Source organism: Sus scrofa, chromosome 7, assembly GCF_054392235.1.
Source record: "Sus scrofa isolate SSC_HxYL_T2T_F1_AM1 chromosome 7, Sscrofa_HxYL_maternal_Yorkshire_Landrace_v2.0, whole genome shotgun sequence".
In the NCBI taxonomy this organism is placed as follows: Eukaryota; Metazoa; Chordata; class Mammalia; order Artiodactyla; family Suidae; genus Sus; species Sus scrofa.
The window spans coordinates 36796299-36813099 of NC_139389.1; positions in this window are offsets into that span (position 1 = coordinate 36796299).

A 16801-nucleotide genomic window follows, 5' to 3' on the forward strand; every position below is an offset into this window, starting at 1 on the left:
CCCACTGAGCCACAATGGGAACTCTTTAAAGCAATTGTAAATGGAGTATTTTTAAAAGTTTCAGTTTCTGATAGCTTGATATTTTTAGTGTGTAGAAATGCAACAGATTTTTATATATTGGTTTAGTATCCTGCAATTTACTGAATTTATTTCTTAGTTCTATCATGTTTTGGCAAGTCTTTAGGATTTTCTACAGATAATATCAAGTCATCTGCAAAAGAGAGACAGCTTTATTACTTTCTTTTTGATTTGGATGTATCTTAATTCTTTTTCTTGCCAATTTGCACTGGCTAAGACTTCCAGCTTTTATGTTGAGTAGCAGTTGTGAGAGTGGGTATCCTTGTCTTGTTTCTTAGAGGAAATACTTTCAGCTTTTCATTGAATATGATGTTATATGTGGACTTGTCATATATGGCTTTTATTATGTTGATGTACATTCCCTTGATAGTCAATTCGTTGAGAGCTTTTATCATGAATGAATGTTGTGTCAAATTCTTTTTTAGCATCTATTACATGATTTCTGTCATTAATTTTGTTGATGTGCCGTAGCTCATTGGTTGACTTTTGTATGTTTAATCATCCTCACATCCTAAGGATAAGTCCCACTGATCATAGTATATAATCATTTTAATGTATTATTGAATATGTTTTGCTAATATTTTGTTGAGGGTTTTTGCATCTATGTTCATCAAGGATATTGGCCTGTAATTTTATTTTCTGGTAGTGTCCTTGTCTGTTTTTGTCATTAGAGTAATGCTAACTTCATAAAATTAGTTTGGAAGAGTTCCCTCCTCTTCTACTTTTTGGAAGAGTTTGACAGCATTAGTATTAGTTCTGTAAATATTTGGTGGAATTCACCAGTGAAACCACTGGTCCCTCCTGTAGGTGAGTCTCTGTGAACCAGTTACTTTCCAGTCTGTGGGGCTTCCCACCTGGGAGGTATGGGGTTGCTTATATCCTGTAATCACCCCTCCTACCTCTTGATGTGGCCTCCTGTTTGTCTTCTGGAGCTGGGTATCTTTGTAAACGTTTCTGGTCCATTTTGTTAAAGACTCCTAAGCATTTAGCTGTAAATTTTATTGTTTTTAGGAGAGAATTTGAGCTACACTCCTATTCTGCCATCTTAATCCCATCTCAACCAGGGCAAAGCAAAGTCCCCATAGGAATCTGGGTCAAACCTGACTGCAGTTCTTGGAGGACCTCCTGGGAAAACAAGGGTGAATACGGCCAGTTGTCGGGGAAGGACATTGGATGAAAAGCTCTCAGGAGTATTTAGCAGCATGCCTTTCTCTGGAGGTGGCCATTTTGGGAAAATCTGGCTCCACACATCAGCGCTGAGAAGCCCCAGGGCAAACAACAATCCAGGTGGGATCACAGCCCTGCCCCTCAGTAAACAGGCTACCTAAAGACCCCTCAGGCCCACAGCTGCTTCTAATCCCATCCAGAGACTAAGCCCCACCCACCAGAGGGATTAGAATCAACTCCACCTACCAGGGGGCAGGCATCAGCCTCTCCCATCAGGAAGCCTACAGCAAGCCCCCATACTGACTTCAGCCACAAGGGGGGCAGACACCAGAAGTAAGAGAGGCTACAACTCTATTATCTGTAAAAAGGTCACCACACCAAAAACCTATAAAAATGAAAAGACAGAGAACTATAACTCAGATGAGGGAGAAAGGAAAAGCCCCAGAAAATCAGCTAAGTGATCAGGAGATTCTCAGCCTCCAGGAAAAAGACTTTAGACTGTTGATGCTAAAGATGATGCAAGACATTGGAAATAAACTGGAGGCAAAGATGGATAACTTACAGGAAACACTGAGCAAAGAGATCCAAGATATAAAACTTAAACAAGAAGAGATGCAAAATACAATAACTGAAATAAAAAAATTTACTAGAAGCAGCTAACAGCAGAATACAGGAGGCAGAAGAATGAATAAGCGAGGTGGAGGACAGACTAGAAGAAATTACAAATGTGGAACAGAAAAGAGAAAAAAAGATTGAAAACAAATGAAGAGAGTCTCAGAGGACTCTGGGACAATGTTAAATGCACCAACATCCATATTATAGGGGTGCCAGAAGGAGAAGAGAGAGAGAGAAGGGGACAGAAAAAATATTCCAAGAGATAATAGCTGAAAACTTCCCTAACATGGGAAAGGAACCATCCGCTCAAATCCAGGAAGCACAACGAGTAACATATAAAATAAACCCAAGGAGGAATACACTGAGACACATTTTAATCAAACACCAAAATTAAAGACAAAGAGAAAATCTTGAAAGCAGCTAGGGAAAAGAAACAACATACAAGGGAACCCCAATAAAGTTATCGGCAGATTTTTCAGCAGAAACTCTGCAGGCCAGAAGGGAGTGGCATGATATACTTAACGTGATGAAAGGAAAAAATCTCCAACCAAGATTACTCCACCCAGCAAGGCTATCATTCAGATTTGAAGGAGAAATCAAAACCTTCACAGATAAGCAAAAGCTGAGAGAATTCAGCAACACTAAACCAGCCTTACAACAAATAATAAAGGAACTTCTCTCAGCAGAAAAGAAAAGACAGCAACAGGAAACAAAAATACCACAAATGACAAGGCTCACCAGTAAAGGTATATATACAGTAAAGATAAGAAATCATCCATGCACAATTATACCACCAAAATCAGAAATCATGAGAAGAGGTGGGTACAAATGCAGGACCCTGGACATGCACTTGCAATTAAGAGAACAACAACTTAAAACAATCTCATATACATATAGACTCATATCAAAACTTCAGAATAACTGCAAACCAAAAATCTACAATTGATACACAAACAAAGAAAAATCAACTGAAATACAACACAAAAGAAAGTCATCAAACCAGAAGAGGAGAGAACAAGAGAAGGAAAGAAAAAAGAGCAACAAAAACAAATCCAAAGCAATTAATAAAATAGCAATAAGAACATACATATCAATAATTACCTTAAATGTTAATGGACTAAACGCCCCAACCAAAAGACGTAGACTGGCTGAATGGATACAAAAACAAGATCCATATATATGCTGTCCTCAAGAGACCCACTTCACTTCTAGGGACACATACAGATTGAAAGTGAGAGGATGGAAGAAAATATTCCATGCAAACAGGAATCAAAAGAAACCTGGAGTAGCAATACTCATAGCAGATAAAATAGTCTTTAAAATGAAGAATATTTTAAGGGACAAGGAAGGTCACTACATAATGATCAAAGGATCAATCCAATAAGAAGATCTAATAATTTTAAATATCTACGCACCCAACATAGGTTCACCACAATATATAAGGCAACTACTAACAACCTTAAAAGGACCAATCAACAAAAACACAATAATAATGGGGAACTTTAACACCCCATTTACAGCAATGGACAGATCATCCAGACAGAAAATCAATAAGGAAACACAAGCCCTGAATGAAGCATTAGACCTGATGGACCTAATAGATATTTATAGGACATTCCATCCAAAAGCAACAGAACACACATTCTTCTCAAGTGCACATGGAACATTCTCTAAGATTGATCACATCCTGGGCTACAAATCCAACCTTGGTAACTTGAAGAAAATTGAAATCATATCAAGCATCTTTTCCAACCACAGCACCATACAACTGTAAATCAACAACAAGAAAAAAACTGCAAAAAACACAAACACGTGGCAACCAAACAACATGCTGCTAAACAACCAATGGATCACTGAAGAAATCAAAGAGGAAATTAAAAAATACCTAGCAGCAAATGATAACAAAGACACAACACTCCAAAACCTATGGGATGGAGCAAAAGCCATTCTAAGAAGAAAGTTTATAGTGATACAAGCCCACCTCAGGAAACAAGAAAAAGCTCAAATAAACAAGCTAACTTTACATCTAAAGCAGCTTGAGGGAGAAGAACAGACAAGACCTAAATTTAGTAGAAGGAAAGAAATCATAAAGATCAGAGCAGAAATCAATGAAATAGAAATGAAGAAAACCATAGAAAAGATCAATGAAATGAAAAGCTGGTTCTTTGAAAAGATCAGCAAAATTGATAAACCCTTAGCCAGACTCATCAAGAAAAAAGTGAGGACTCAATAAAATTCGAAATGAAAAAGGAGAAGTAACAACAGACATCACAGAAATTCACAGTATCATAAGAGACTACTATATGCAACTATACACCAATAAAATGGAAAACCTAGAAGAAATGGACAAATTCTTAGAAAAGTACAATCTTCCAAGACTAAAGCAAGATGAACGGACCAATAAGAAAAGATGAACGGACCAATCACAAGAACTGAAATTGAAACTGTGATTTAAAAACTTCTAACAAACAAAAGTCCAGGACCAGATGGCTTCACAGGTGAATTCTATCAAACATTTGGAGAAAAGCTAACACCACTCCTTTTGAAACTATTCCAATAAATTGCAGAGGAAGGGATACTCCCAAACTCATTCTGTGAGGTCACCATCACCCTGATACCAAAACCAGACAAAGATACCACAAAAAGGAAACTACAGGCCAATTTCACTGATGAACATAGATGCAAAAATCTTCAACAAAATACTAGCAAACTGCATCCAACAATACATTAGAAGGATTATACATCATGATCAAGTGGGATTTATCCCCAAGATGCAAGGGTTCTTCAATATCTGCAAATAAATCTGTGTGATACACCACATTAACAAACTGAAGAATAAAAACCATATGATTCTCTCAATAGACGCAGAAAAATCCTTTGACAAAATCCAACACCCATTTCTGATAAAAACCCTTCAGAAAGTGGGCATAGAGGAAACCTACCTCAACATGATAAAGGCCATATATGACAAACCCATAGCTAACATCATTCTCAATGGTGAAAAGCTGAAAGAATTCCCACTGAGATCAGGAACAAGACAAGGATGTCTGCTGTCAACACTACTCTTCAACATAGTTTTTGAAGTCCTAGCCACAGCAATCAGAGAAGTAAAAGAGATAAAAGGAATCCAAATAGGAAAGGAAGAAGTAAAACTATCACTATTTGCAGATGACATGATACTATACCTAGAGAATCCTAAAGACTCTACCAGAAAACTGTTAGAGCTCATCCATGAATTTGGCAAAGTCACAGGATACAAAATTAATACACAAAAATCAATGGCATTTCTATATACCAACAATGAAAGATCAGAAAGAAAGAGAAGTTAGGGAAGCAATCCCATTTACCATCGCATCCAAAAAAGAATAGAATACCTAGGAGTAAACCTACCTAAAGAGACAAATGACCTGTACTCTGAAAACTATAAGACACTGATGAAAGAAATCAAAGATGACAGAAATAGGTGGAAAGACATACCATGCTCTTGGATTGGAAGAGTTAATATTATCAAAATGACTATACTACCTAAGGCAATATACAGATTCAATGCAATCTCTATCAAATCACCAAGGACATTTTTTCACAGAACTCGAACAAAATATTTTAAAGTTTGCTTGGGAGCACAAAAGACCCAGAATAGCCAAAGACATCCTGAAAAAGAAAAATGGAACTTGAGGAATCAGGCTCCCTTACTTCAGACTATCCTACAAAGCTGCAGTCATCAAAACCACATGGTACTGCCACAAAGACAGAAATATAGATCAGTGGAACAGGATAGAAAGCCCAGAATTCAACCCACACACCTATAGCCAACTTATCTATGACAAAGGAGGCAAGAATATACAGTGGAGAAAAGACAGCTTGTTCAATAAGTGGTGCTGGGAAAACTGGACAGCCACATGGAAAAGAATGAAATTAGAACACTCCTTAATGTCATACACAAAAATAAACTCAAAATGGATTAAAGACCTAGATATAACACCAGATACTATAAAACTCTTAGAGGAAAACATAGGTCAAACTCTCTCAAGCATAATCAACAGCAACATCTTCTCAGATTCATCTCTTGGAGTCATGACAGTAAAAACAAAAAGAAACAAATGGGACCTAATTAAACTTAAAGGTTTCTGCACAGCAAAGGAAACCCTAAACAACACAAAAAGACAACCCACAGAATGGGAGAAAATCTTTGCAAATGAATTGACTGACAAGGGATTAATCTCCAAAATTTATAAACACCTTCTGCAGCTCAATACCAAAAAAAACAAAAAACAAAAAACAAAAAAAAAAACCATCAAAAAATGGCAGAAGATCTAAACAGACAGTTCTCCAAAGAAGACATACAGATGGCCAAAAAACACATGAAAACATGTTCAACATCACTCATTATTAGAGAAATGCAAATAAAAACCACTATGAGGTACCACCTTACACCAGCCAGAATGGCCATCATCAAAAAGTCTACAAACAGTAAGTGCTGGAGAGGGTGTGGAGAAAAAGGAACCCTAGTACACTGTTGGTGGGATTGTAAATTGGTGCAACTACTGTGGAAAACAGTATGGATATTCCTCAGAAAACTAAAAATAGAACTACCATTTGATCCAGCAATCCCACTCCTGGGCATCTATCCAGAGAAAACCATGACTTGCAAAGGCACATGTACTCCAATGTTCATTGCAGCACTATTTACAGTAGCCAAGACATGGAAACAACCTAAATGTCCATCGACAGAGGAGTGGATCAAGAAGATGTGGTACATATACACAATGGAATATTACTCAGCCATTAAAAGGAATGAAATACCAGCATTTTTAACAACATGGGGATGGACCTAGAAATTACCATACTAAGTGAAGTCAGTCATACAATGAGACACCAACATCAAATGCTTTCACTGATATGTGGAATCTGAAAAAAGGACAGAATAAACTTCTTTGCAGAACAGATACCAACTCATAGACTTTGAAAAAAATTTATAGTTTCCAAAGGAGACAGTTCGGGGGGTGAGGTGGTGTGCTGGAGTTGTGGAATGGAAATTCTATAAAATTGTACTGTACAAATATAAGTGTAATAAGTTCATTGAGTAATAAACAAAATTTTTAAATAAAAAAATAAACCATCTGGTCCCAAAGTTTTGTTTGTTGGGACATTTTTGATAACTGACTCAATCTCTTTACTGGTTATTAGTCTGTTCATCTTTCCTGTTTCTTTATTATTCAGTCTTGGTAGGTTTTATTTTTCTAGAAATTTATCAGCATCTTTTAGGTGGACCTTTATGGACATATAATTGTTTATAGTGGCCTGTTACAATCCTTTGTATTCCTGTGGTATCAGTTATAATGTCTCCTGTTCCGTTTCTAATTTTATTTATATTATATGAGTTCTCTCTTCATCTTGATGAGTCTGGCTTTTAATTTGTCAATTTTATTTATGTTTTCAAGAACCAAATACAAGTTTTATTGATTTTTGTTGTTTTAGTCTATTTCATTTATTTTTTGCTCCAACCTTTGTTACTTCCTTCCTTCTTAAATTTGGGCTTAGTGTGTCTCTTTCTAGTTCCTTGAGATATAAAGTTAGGATATTTACTTAATGCTCCTTTTGTTTCTTTTAAAAAATTTTTTAAATTATAGTTGATTTACAGTGTTCTGTCAATTTATACTGTACAGCAAAGTGAACGTTATACATTTATATATATTTCTTCTCACCTTTCCCCCATCATGTTCCATTACAAGTAATTAGATATAGTTCCCTGTGCTATACAGCAGGATCTCATTGCTTACCCACTCCAAATGCAACAGTTGGCATCTACTAACCCCAAACTCCCAGTTGTTCCCACTCCCTCCCCATCAGAAACCATAAGTTTGTTTTCCACATCCAGAGTTTCTATTTTGTAGATGGGTTCATTTGTGCCATATACTAGATTCCACATATAAGTTTTATAATATGATATTTGTCTTTTTCTGACCTACTTCACTTAGAATGAGAGTCTCTAGTTCCATCCATGTTGCTGCAAATGGCATTATTTTGTTCTTTTTGATGGCTGAGTAGTATTCCATTGTATGAATATACTACATCTTCTTAATCTATTCATCTGTTGGACATTTGGATTGTTTCTATGTCTTGGCTATTGTGAATAGTGCTACAGTGAACATAGGGGTTCAGGTATCTTTTTCAATGAAAGTATTGTCTGGATCTATGCCCAGAACTGGGATTACTGGGTCATATGGTAGTTCTCTATATTTAGTTTTCTGAGGTACTTCCATACTGTTCTCCATAGTGGTTGTACCAATTTACATTCCCAACAACAGTGTAGGATGGCTCCCTTTCTCCATAACCTCACCAGCATTTGTTATTTGTAGACTTACTAATGATGGTCATTCAGACCAGTGTGAAGTGGTACTTATAGCAGTATACATTTGCGTTTCTCTAATAATTGGTGATATTGAGCATTTTTCCCTGTGTCTGTTGGCCATCTGTAAGACTTCTTTGGAGAAATGTCTGTTCAGGTCTTCTGCCCATTTTTCAATTGCGTTGTTTTCCTGCTGTTGAGTTGTATAAGTAGTTTGCATATATTGGAGATTAAGCCCTTGTCAGTTGCATTTTTGAAACTATTTTTTTCCCATTCTGTAGGCTGTCTTTTTGTGCTTCTTATGGTTTCCTTTGCTGTGCAAAATGTTCGTCAGTATGATTAGGTCCTACTGGTTTATTTTTGTTTTTATTTCTGTTGTCTTGGGAGAATGACTTAAGAAAATATTTGTAAGGTTGATGTCAGAGAATGTTTTGCCTATTTCTTCTCTTCTAGGCATTTGATGGTGCCTTGTCTTACGTTTAAGTCTTTAAGCCATTTGAGTTTTTTTGTGTGTGTGGTGTGAGGGTGTGTTCTAGTTTTGTAGCTTTACATGCAGCTGTCCAGTTTTCCCAGCGCCACTTGCTAAAGAGACTGTCTTTTTCCCATTGTATATTCTTGCCCTCTTTGTCGAAGATTAATTGACCATAGGTGTCTGGGTTTATTCCTGGGCTCTCTATTTTGTTCCGTTGGTCTGTATGTCTGTTTTGGTATACCAGTATCACGCTATCTTGATTAGCTTTGTAATATTGTCTGAAGTGTGGGAGAGTTATGCCTCCTGATTGGTTTTGTTTTTCAGAATTGCTTTGGCAATTCTGGGTCTTTTATGATTCCATATAAATTTTTGTATTGTTTGTTCTAGTTCTGTGAAAAATGTCATGGGTAATTTCATAGGGCAATCCCTATTGAATCTGCAGATTGCTTTGGGTAGTGTGGCCATTTTGAGGATATTAATTCTTCCAATCCAGGGGCATGGGATATCTGTCCATATCTTTGAATCCTCTTTAATTTCCTTGATAAATGTTTTGGAGTCCTCAGCATGTAAGTCTTTCACTTCTTTGGTCAGGTTTATTCCTAGGGATTTAATTTTTTAGAGTGTGATTTTAAAAGGTATTGTATTTTCATAATCCTTTTCTAATATTTCATTGTTAGTATACAGAAATGCAACTGATTTGTGAATCATAATCTTGTATCCTGCTACTTTGCTGAATTCAGTCATCAGTTCGAGTAGTTTTGTGTGGAGCCCTTAGGGTATTCTATATATTGTATCATGTCATCTGCATAGAGTGACAATTTTACGTATTCTCTTCCAATTTGGATACTTTTTCTTTCTTTTGTTTATCTTATTGCTGTGGCTAGGACTTCCAATACTATGTTGAATAAGTGGTGAGAATTGGCATCCTTGTCTTCTTTCAGATTTTAGTGGGAAGGCTTTCAGTTTTTCTCCATTTAATATTAAATTGACTGTGGGTTTGTCATCAATGGCTTTTATTATGTTAAGGTATGTTCTCTCTATACCCACCTTGGTAAGAGTTTTTATCATGAGTGGATGTTGGAGTTTTTCCAATGCCTTTTCTGCATCTATTGAGATGATCATGTGTTTTTTTACTTTTCTTTTGTTAATGTGGTGCATGATGTTGATTGATTTCCATATGTTGAAGCATCCTTGTGAGCTTGGGTTGGATCCCCCTTGGTCATAGTGTGTGATCTTTTTTATATGTTGCTGGATTCGGTTGGCCAAAATCTTGTTGAGAATTTTTTGCATCTATATTCATCAAAGATATCAGCCTCTAATTTTCTTTTTTGGTATTATCTTTGTCTGGTTTTGGTATTAGGGTGATGGTGGCTTCACACAATATCTCTGGGATTATTCCATCTTCTTCAAACTTTTGGAAAGTTTAAGAAGGATGGGTATAGGTTCTTCTTTGTATGTTTGGTAGAATTTGCCTGTGAAGACATTTGGTATGGACTTTTGTTTGTAGGGAGTGTTTTTATTACATATTAAGTTGGATTTTTGTGATCCATCTGTTCAGTTGATCTGTTTCTTCTTGATTAAGTTTTGGCAGGCTATATGTCTCTAGAAAGTTGTCCATTTGTTGTCAAATTTGTTGGCATACAATTGTTCATAGTATTCTCTTACTTTTTTTGTATTTCTGCAGTATCTGTTGAGAGTTCCCCTTTTTCATATCTTACTTTGTTTGAGTTTTTCTCTCCTCTTCTTGGTGAGTCTGGCCAGAGGTTTGCCAATTTTGTTTACCCTTTCAAAGAAGAAGCTATTGTTTTTATTAATTTTTTTCCATTTTTTAAAAATCTCTATTGATTTCCTTTCTGATCTTTATGATTTCCTTCTTTCTGACTTCAGGTTTTGTTCTTTTTTTCTAATTCTTTTAGGTGGTAGGTTAAATTGTTGATTTTAGATTTTTCTTCTTTTTTGATGAAGGCCTGTATCACTGTGAACTTTCCTCTAAGAACTGCCTTGCAGCATCCCATAGATTTTTTTTTCCCACTGTACAGCAAGGGGGTCAGGTTATCCTTACATGTATACATTGCAATTACAGTTTTTGAATGTTGTTTTCATTAGCATTTGTCTCGAAGTATTTTTAAATTTCTGTTTTGATTTCCTCCTTGATCCACTGGTTTTTTGGTAGCAAGTTGTTTAGTCTTGGAGTCAGTTTTTTTCTCATTATTTTTCCTGTGTTCAATTTCTATTTTCATGCCATTGTGATCAGAGAAGATACTTGAAATTATTTCTATATTCTTAAATTTGTTGAGGTTATTTTTGTGTCCTGGTATGTGGACAATCCTTGAGAATGTTCCATGTACACTGGAGAAGAATGTCTATTCTGATTTTTTTGACATGTCCTGAACATGTCATTAAGTCTAACTTTTCTATTGTGTCATTTAGGATTTCTGTTGCCTTATGGATTTTCTGTCTAGAGGATCTGTCCATTGACATGAGTGGAATATTAAAATCTCCTACTATGATTGTATTCCCATCAGTTTCTCCTTTTATGTCTGTGAGTATTTGTTGTATCTATTTGGATCCTCCTGTATTAAGGGCATATATATTGACAAGTATAATATCCTCTTATGGAATGGTTCCTTTTGTCTTTAGTATCCTTCTTTGTCTTTCACTTAGGCCTTCATTTTAAAGCCTATTTTGTCTGATATGAGTATTGCAACTCATGCTTTCCTGTCTTTTCCATTCACGTGAAATATCTTTTTCCATCCCTTCACTTTCAATTTATATGTGTCCTTTGCCGTAAGGTGAGTCTATTTTAGGCAGCATATTGTAGGCTCTTGTTTTTGTATCCAGTCTGCCATGCTACATCTTTTGACTGGAATTTTCAGTCTATTGACATTTAAGGTAATTACTGGAAAATATGTTTTTATTGCCATTTTAAACCTTGTTTTCCATTTGATTCTATGTTTCTCCTTTGTTCCTTTCTTTTTTTTTTTTTTTTTTTTTTTGGTTGGATGATTTCCTTTTATTTTATGCTTGTGACCTCCTCTTTTTAGTTTTTGTAAATGTATTGTTTGGTTTTGATTTGTGGTTGCCCTGTTTTTCAAGTATGTTAACTCCTTCCTATGTCTGTTTGCTTTAGCCTTGATAGTAATATAGGCTCAAACACATTCTAAAAAAGAATCTAGACTTTCTTACTTTACTTGCCCACATTTTAGGATTTTGAGATCCTTTTTTTAACATCTTGAGCTTGGTGTGTGTTAGACTGCAGAGATCTGTTTCATTGTTTGCTCCTTCTGGGGAATTCTTCTGTTCTTTAAACTGGGAATGGTTCCTGAGCTTCTTGATTTTGCTTATTTTTTTCTAATCCTGAGTTTAGAGAAAACAACTACTGTATTCTTGGAGGGCTATTTATATGTGAAAGTGCCCCTGGGTATTTTCAAAGGGCTGTTTTTTGGGGTTTTTTTTGTTTGTTTGTTTCTGGATGCTTGCTGTCTCTTTCCTCGGTGTGTGCAGGCTGTTATCCCCTTGATAGGGTTCTGCATGTGCCTCCAGGGCATTGGAGGCAATGGGCAGAGCTAGTAGCCAGTGCCTGGTTGCTGGGGCTTTGCCAGTGGCAAGGACCCACAGGGAGGTGGTGCAGGCTTCTACTAAATGCAGGGCCCTGGGAAGCGGCAGTGACCCTCAGGCATGTCTTGGTTGTGCCTGGAGCATTCAGCAGTGGCATCAGCAAGGTGTGTGTGTTCCCAGGAGAGTGAGAGCAAAAATAGCTGGTACTCGGTTTCACTGCCCTCCTCTGTGCTCACCTCTGAGGTGACTGGGGCCACAGGTGGTGCCTATTCATGGACCTCTAGTAGTGGTGGGCCACATCTACCTCTGGTGTCTGATATGACTCTGAGGGTTTGTCCTGCTGCCTGTAGACCATGCAAGAAGTATCCTTTCATGCTTAGTCTGCATGGGAGGTGCTGTCACCTATAGCCCATGCACAAGGGGCCTTTCACCCATAGCCTGAACAAGAGGAGCCTCACTGCCTGCAGCCCCACCCTCTGAGAGTCCGCACATCTACAGAGAAAGACACTCCTATGATGGTCCTTCCCTTCTCCTCTCGCCCTCCCCAGCAATGGTGCCTTGCTTTTCCTGAGGGCCCAGACCTCCTGGGTTCCCTCAGCTGTGGCACTCCACTCTTCAGCCCTTTGCACACTGCTCCCTAGCATATTACAGAGTCCCAACCCCCTTTCAAGTGTTTCAGACTGTGGTATCTGAGGAGGTGGTACCGATGGTCTGTGCATCTCTCTCTCTGCTTTGCCCTTCTCAGTTGAGCTGCTGCACTTTTCTCCAAGGGTTTGAGATCACTCTGTCTTATCTCCCTGTAATTTAGGTGGCTTTCCAGGGTGTGGGTTCATTTTCTCTTTCAGACCTCCCTCTCAGAAGAGCTAGTCCTGTCCTGATTCCCTTTTCTTCTCTTTTTCCTTTTGTTCTACCCAATTGTGGAATATTTCTTACTGTCTTGGAGGTTTAAGGTTGTCTGCCAGTGTTCAGTAGATGTTCTGTGTGAATCATTCTGTATGTAGATTTTTTTTTTATGTGTTTATGGGAGAAGGTGAGCACCATGTCTTACTCCTCCACCATCTTGATCCTGCCCTTAAATTTTAAATTATACTTCATTTACAATGTTTTGTGTAAATTTCTGCTGTATAACAGTGACCCAGTTATACATATATGTATGTTTGAGATAAATCCTTTGTTGGTTGCTTCATTTGCAAATATTTTCTCCCATTCTTTGGGTGTTTTTTTCATTTTGTTTATGATTTCCTTTGCCAAGCAAAAGTGTTTAAGTTTAATTAGGCCCAATTTGGGGTTTCTCTTTTTCTTGACCATGCCTGTGGTTTGTTGACGTTCCTGGGCCAGGCATTGAACACGTGCCACAGTGTATGCCAATGCTATTTCCTTAACCCAATGAGCCACCAGGGAATTCCTCATTCGTTTATTTTAGTTTTTATTTTCATTACTCTAGGAGGTGAATCTTAAATGATATTGCTGTGATTTCTATTAAAGAGTGTTCTGCCTATGTTTTCCTCTAGGAGTTTTATAGTATCTGGTCTTACATTTTGGTCTTCATTCCAATTTGAGTTTGTTTTGGGGTAGGGTTTTAGAGAATGTTCTAATTTCATTCATGTACATGTAGCTGTCCAGTTTGCCCAGCGCCACTTATTTAAGAGACTGTCTTTTCTCCATTGTATATTCTTGCCTCTTGCAGTCATAGATTAGTTGACCATAGGTGCACAGATTTATTTCTGAGCTTTCTATCCTTTTCTGTTAACCTATATTTCTGTCTTTGTGCCAGGACAATACTGTTTTGATTAATGTAGATTTGGAGTAGTCTGAAGATAGCCTAGTTCCTCTAGCTAAATTTTTCGTTCTTAAAATTGTTCAGATGTTTGGGGTCTTTTATGTATCCATACAAATTTTAAAAAATTTTTGTACTAATTCTGTGAAAATATGCCACTGGTAATTTGATAGGGATTGCAATGAATCTGTAGATTGCCTTGGTTAGCATACTCATGTTGACAATATTGATTCTTTCAGTCCAGGAACTGGATGGTATAGTTTTCCATCCGTTTGTGTCATCTTCAGTTTATTTCAACAGCATCTTTTAGTTTTCAGAATACAGGTCATTTGCTTCTTTAAGTTTATTCATAAGTGTTTTATTCTTTTTGAAGCAATGGTAAATGGGATTGTTTCCTTAATTTCTCTTTCTGATATTTTGTTGTGTATAGAAATGCAAGAGATTTGTGTGTATAAATTTTGTATCCTGCAACTTTGCTGAATTCATTGGTGAGCTCTAACAGTTTTCTTGGTAGCATCTTTAGGATTTTCTATGTATAGAATAATCCATCTGAAAATGATGGTTTTACTACTTCTTTCCCAATTTGAATTACTTTATTTTTTTTCTTCTCTGACTGCCATGATGACTAGGACTTCCAAAACTGTATTAAATAAAACTTCTGAGAGTGGATGGCCTCATAGGAGAGTTCTAACAAATGTACAAAGAGGAACTTATACCCATCCTCCTTAAACTTTTCAAAAAGGTTGAAGAAGAAGGGACACTCCCAAAGACAATTTATGGAGCTAACATCACCCTAATACCAAAACCAGACAAACATACTACCAAAACAGAAAATTAGAGGCCAATATCTTTGATGAATATAGATGAAAAATTCTCATCGAAATTTTAGCTAACCAAATCCAACAATATATTAAAAAAGATCATACACTATGACCAAGTGGGATTCATCCCAGGTTCACAAGGACAGTTCAACATATGCAAATCAATCAACATCATACACCACATTAATAAAAGAAAAGTCAAAAACCACATGATCATCTCAATAGATGCAGAAAAAGCATTTGACAAAGTCCAACGCCCACTCATGATCAAAACTCTTAGGAGTTCCTGTCATGGCTCAGTGGTTAATGAATCTGACTAGGAACCATGAGGTTGTGGGTTTGATCCCTGGCTTCGCTCAGTGGGTTAGGGATCTGGTGTTGCACTGAACTGTGGTGTAGGTCGCAGACATGGCTTGGATTCTGAGTTGCTGTGGCTGTGGTATAGGCCAGTGGCTACAGCTCTGATTAGACCCCTAGACAGAGAACCTACATATGCCACAGGTGTGGCCCTAGAAAAGACAAAAGGACAAAAAACAAACAAACAAACAAAAAACTCTTACCCAGGTGGTTTTAGAGGGAATGTACCTTTAACATAATAAAAGGCATTTATGACAAACCCAGAGCCAATATAATACTCAATGGAGAAAAGCTGTAAAGCCTTCCCACTAAAATCTGGAACAAGACAAGGATGCCCAATCCCTCCACTTTTATTCAACATATTATTGGAAGTCCTACCACAGAAATCAGACAAACAAAAGAAAGAAAAGGTATCCAAATTGAAAGATAAGATGTAAAATTGACACTCTATGCAGATAACATGATACTATATATCGGAAACCCTAAGGACTCCACACAAAAACTGCTTGCACTGATCAATGAATTCAGCAAAGTAGCAGGATACAATTTTGGTCTTTAATTTTGGTCAGATTGATTAATATATGTCCCAGTGTGTTCCTCCTTGGTGTATTCTATGTGGTATTCATTGTCTCTTCCTGTATTTGAGTGACTGATTCCTTTCCCATGCTAGGGAACATTTTGTCTATTGTCTTCAAATATTTTCTCCAGCCATTTCTCTCTTCTCCTTTTGGCACCCCTATAGTGGGAATGTTGGAGAGTTTTAAGTTGTCCCAGAATTCTTTTAGACCATCTTTATTTCTTTTCATTCTGTTTTTCTTCATTCTGTTCCACATCAATGACTTCGACTAGTCTGATTTCCATCTTGCTTATTTGTTCTTTTGCTTCCTGTATCCCACTGTTGGTTCCTTCTAGTGAATTTTTTAGTTTGGTTATTTTGCTTTGCATCTATGCTGGTTTAATTTTTAAACCTTTATTTCTTTGTTCAGCATTTCTTATGATTTATCAGTCTTTGCCTCCAGTTTTTTTCCCCCAAGATTTTGAATCATCTTTACTATAATTACACTAAAGTCTTCTTTATGGAGGTTTCTTATCTCCAGTTCACTTAGCTATTTTTCTGGGGTTTTGTCTTATTCCTTCATCTGGCTCATATTTATCTGTCTCTTTATTTTGTATAGATTTTTGTGTGGTCTCCCTTTTGCAGGCTAGAGGGTTGTATCCTGTCTTGGTTCTGGTGTCTGCCCCCTTGTGGAGGAAGGTGATACAGGGGCTTGTTACAGGCTTTCTGATGGGAGGGGCTTGTTCCTGCCCACTGGTAGGTGGAGCTGAGTCTTGTCCCTCTGGTGGGTGGGGCTTTGTCTCTGGGTGTGATTAGGGGCAGTTGTGTGCTTAGGAGAACTTTAGGCAGCCTCTTTGCTCATGGGTAGGGATACGTTCCCACCTTGTTTATCATTTCACCTGGGGCTGCTCAGCCCTTATGTGTGGGGCCAGATTTTTTTCAGAATGGCAGCCTCCAGGGAGTTATCACTGATGATTAATCCTGAGACCTCTGCACCTAATGTTCTGACTCCCCACACTGAGCCACAGCTGCTCCCTGCTTTCCCAGGAAA